We start from the raw sequence: 5,127 nt of genomic DNA on the forward strand, positions 1-5,127 counted from the left end.
GACATCGATACACAGTATCTCGTCGTTTATAAACAATACAGTGAAACGTCAGTGAGTTTGGGCATTGCTACTGACTGTAATTGATTGCCTGTAAGTGACATGATATTATGTATCAATGATAAAGATATGGTGATAGGGTAACCCGTAACCCGTCATGAGTTGTAAAAATAAAGAAAAATGTTCGCTGACAAGGACAAGTGTACCTCGCAGATATCTTCAAAAACTTTTTGTCTGAGGTGAAGGAAAAAAATTGGTGTAAGTGCTACCCTGCTACAGAAGAAAAGTCGTTCCTAGCAGCAGAAATCCTTTAAGAAGACGACACAAAAAAATGAGGACGAATGAACTAGTGGACGTTATGCTAGAACCAACTTAGTCAATGTACCTGTACGTAGGTTTGTTCTAAGCAATGTAATCGCAGAGTCCGCTCCTGAAGGGAAGTATTCTGAATGTTTTATTACCATGACGACGACCTGGGTTTCATTTCCGGTACTACCCGTTTTCCTCGGTGGGGGGGGGGGGGGGCTGAGGGGGCGGCGGAGGGCTAGAAGTGGTGCACTCATTCCGTGAGGTCAGCTGAGGAACTACTTGAGAAGCAGCGGCTCCAAGGTCTGTAAAACTGACAACTGACCAGAGAGCGGTGTGCTGACTCCATGGCCTTCCATACTGCATGCAAATGGTGCTATTGGCAGAAGATGACAAGGCGGCCGGTCGAGACTGGGTAGTCCGTTATGGCCAGCAAGAGGAACTGGAATATTCTTGTTAACTCTGAAACGTCCCCTTAGAAAAATTATACACGACTGTGCTTAAACTGACACACAATAGTTTTTAGCGCAACGCAATCTGACTTTCAATAATCCGTACAAGAGAATGGCCCTGACTAACATTAACCTATATGTTTCACAAATCACTTACCTCACAAAAATCTTCGTTACTCGAACTACTGCAATACAGCGAGCGCCACTACTGCCAGCTAAGTAAAAGATTCAAACTTCGGAAGTCACTAACTACTGATAGGCACAGTTAGCAAATGAAAGATTTTAATAGAGAACAAACAATGTATTTACCTTTATAGTCATATATCAGTTCATGACACCAATTCTTACAAATTTCAAAACTCCGCCATCTCTCTCTCCACGTCCACCACCGCTGGTGGCTCACCTGCAACTGCGCAACGCTACGCGCTGTTAGCATCCAGCTGCCGCTGCCCAACACTACAATGGCAGACAACAATGCAAACCAGCCACAGACTGCACACGGCACAGCCAGTGATTTTCATACAGAGCGCTACGTGGCGGCGGCATTACCAATAAAAAAACCTAAACATCCTACTTACAACTCGTCTAAGATTCAATGTAACTACACGGCAGTTTACACTTCAGTCACGCTACATAAATCGGATCTAGTATATTGTTTCCTCGATTATTCGTCAGGTCAAGTGGGGTTCACGGATCTGCGTAGTACGTGCCAACGTAAGACGTTTGTTCTTTCACCGATATGGATGCCTTCCCTGGGCCGCACCGAGACGGTTTCACATTGGGCTAATTTGCTTCTGGAAAAGAGAAGAAATTAATGCACCTGTGTCATAGATTTGTGATCTAATTGCTGTAATGTAAGGACAGTTACAGTCATCATTCAGAAAACTAGTTTGAACCAAAACTATTTGAACCAGCTGTGTACACTAGTTAAGCAAGTCATCTCAAATCTATATATGTACAGGAAAGAAAGAAGGTTAACATCGGTCGTAATATCATTTGTGTTTTTTACTGTATTGCAGATCTAGATTTCAACTGACATGCATGTGCAGGCCTGAGTTAGATTGGGATATGGGTTGTTATAATTACATCCAGTCTTCGTGACTACTTCTAACGCACAGGTGGCAGCTGCACTGTCAGTTGAAATCCAGATCTACAATGCAATAAGAAACACAGACGATGTTACGATCGATGCTGACGTTCTTTCTGTCCTGGATTACATAACGGTCGTAGGATCTATATATTTGCATCACCCTACATTCTTTTGAACCTACTTACTGTGTTCATAGAATTTCTCTACAATTCTTATGCTCCATAATTTTCTCCATTACCAAAGTATCCAGTCCTTTATTCCTCACAATTCGTACTGTATACATATTCTTTCATTTAGTTAATTTGTGCCATACAACCCTTTTATCTCCAGTTCTATTTTGCATCTATTCATCAAATTCTCGATCTACATCGTCAGTTGTTTTGTTGTCCCAACACAACAACCGCTCTGCTAATTTTAGCGTTTCATCAGCTAATATCATTCGCTTATCATAACCTGACTTAAGCCACTCCATTGTTCTTTCACTTTCACTTACTTGTGTGTTATAATCTCTTCGAAATACACTATCCATTCCGAAAAAAAAATTATATGTGCTTCACATAAAGTGATTGGCTTCCGTTGTTCTACTTTTGTATTTTTTCGACGAAGTCAGACATTTCACAATGCTGTATCGGTTTCGACGAGCCAGCAGTCAAGTTCAGACAATCAGTACATAAGAAGAGAATAAAAAGAATCGTGGTAGGCCTATATTCTATAATAAGTGCCAATTCACGGTTGGGTCTTTTTTAACTTCGGCGATAGAGTTATTTCCGATTTTGTAGATTATAAAATGAGTGTTTTCCATTTTTTATGCTCTGGAAATCTGCAGATGACCACTGACTTATTGAGAGATACAGAAATAACAGAACTATTCAAATGATCTTGCAAGTCCTTTGTTCTTCCTAACAGAATTTCAGCACATTTTTCTTTGTTTCTTCTTGACTTTAATTCTCTTGGTCAACGTTGAGACTGAAGAATATGGGACGTAGGTCACAAATTTGTCAGTTACTACCCCCTTACGTATCTTCGGCTCTTAGAACTGCAATATGTATTTTATCACTGATAACTTCAGAAATTCAAAGAGTATACTTCAGTTAAAAAGAAAAAGAGTAAACTATAAAAAGAATCGGAGAAGAAAACGAGAGATATGTGTGTTGGTATGTAGTATGATGAGCGAGAATTGTATTCTGTGATTTCGTTTTCTACCAAATTCTGCAGGTGGGAATTCTTCCACTACTGAGAATCAAAATGTTTACTTCCCGTTCAAACGGCGACACATTACACTGGTCTAATACCACAGATCGCCTCATATATACGTTGATCAAGTAGCAAAAAGACTGAGGAGAAAGAGAATAAAAATTGAGGGAGAACTTTAAAGTTTGCCGATGACGTTACCGGTCAGTCAGAAAGAAGGGAGGACTTGGAAGAAAAGAGTAGTTGAACAGGATTGACTGTGTCGTGAAAAGATCTTACAAGATGAAAATTGTTGCTGTTGTTGTTGTACTGGCCTTCAGCCTGAAGACTGCTTTGATGCAGTTCAAATGGCTCAAATGGCTCTGAGCACTATGGGACTTCTGCGGTCATCAGTCCCCTACAGCTTAGAACTACTTAAACCTAACTAACCTAAGGACTTCACACACATCCATGCCCGAGGCAGGATTCGAACCTGCGACCGTAGCAGCCCCGCGGTTCCGGACTTTGATGCAGTTATCCACGCTACTGTATCCTGTGCAAGCCACTTCATCTCCGAATAATTACAGCAACTTACAGCATTCTGAATGTGCTTACTGTATTTATCTCATAGCCCTGGGTCTCCCTTTACAATTCCCCCCCCCCCCCATCCCTGCCCCAACACTTCCCTCCAGCAGTAAGTTGGTGATCCCTTGATGTCTCACAAGGCATCCTATCAACAGCTCCCTTCTTCTAAATAGGTTTTGCCACGAATTTCTTTTGTCCCCAGTTCTGTGTAGTATCTCCCGGTACATGATCCACCCATCTAATTTTCAACATCTTTCTGGAGCACCACATTTCAAAAGCTTCTATTATCTTCTTGTCTGAAGTGTTTATTATCCATGTTTCACTTCCATATATGGCTACGCTCCAGAGAAACACCTTCAGGAAAGACTTCCTAACAATTAATCCCTGTTCGATATTAACAGATTTCCTTTCTTCAAAAACGCTTTTCTTGCCGTTGCCAGTCTACATTTTATGTCCTATGTACTTTTGAAATCATCAGTTATTTTGCTGCCCAAATATCTAAACTTATCCACTACTTTAAGACTCTCGTTTCCTAATCTAATTCACTTAGCATCACCTGACTTAATTCGACTACATCATATTTTCCTTGTCTTACTTTTGTTGATGTTCATCTTACATCCCCCTTCTTTCAAGTGCTTAGCTGTATTTTACAACATTACAATGTCATCAGCAAACCTCAAACTTTTTATTTCTTCTCCTTCAACTTTAATTCCTATTTTTCTTTCGTTTTCTTTAGTGCTTGCTCGACATACAGACTGACATGAAAATTAACAAAATCAAAACAAGGCCAATTGAGTGTAAACGAATTGACTGAGGCGGTGGCTGAGAGAATTAGATTACGAAATGGGACCCTGTAGGTAGAAGACGAAATTTCCTACTCTGGAAGAGATATAACTGACAGCGGCAGAAATACAGACGGTATGAAACGACATAAGCCAGAATAAAACTTCTGAAACGAAAAGAATTTAACACTGCGTATCAAGTGTAGCGGTGAAAAGTGTTTTCTGGAAGTATTTGTCAGGAGTGGAAGCGAAATGTGGACGACAGTCAGAATGTATAAGAAGATAACGCCGACGTTTGAAATGAGGTGCTATTCGAAAATGACAAATGTTAAAGGGAGACCAAGACTTGAACATAGTAAGCAGGTTGAGATGGATTTAGGCTGCCTCAGCCATGCGGAGATGAAGAGGGTGGACTAGCGTGGAGGACAGCATCAAGTCTTTGGGCTGAAGACCACAACAATAAGAACGTTGGCGTCTGCAGATTCCGAAAGTATCTTTCCAGAGGCCATTCAGACAGCAGTGTCTCAAGTGATGGCAGTTCCGGGCCTTTCGGCCTGGACGTGGCCCTTCTCCAGCACGGCCTCTGGAGCGGCTGGAGCCGCATGCTCTTGGGCCCCGTCGCCGCCACGGCCTGGTGCTGAGGTAACTGTTATGGGCCGGGAAGTACGAGCTTTCGCCCCCGCCGCGGCCCGCCTCACAGGGTATAAAACGGTGGACCGCCTTCTCGCTGGCCAGTCGCAAGCGG

This window comes from Schistocerca gregaria, chromosome 8, assembly GCF_023897955.1.
Source record: "Schistocerca gregaria isolate iqSchGreg1 chromosome 8, iqSchGreg1.2, whole genome shotgun sequence".
NCBI classification, from domain to species: Eukaryota; Metazoa; Arthropoda; class Insecta; order Orthoptera; family Acrididae; genus Schistocerca; species Schistocerca gregaria.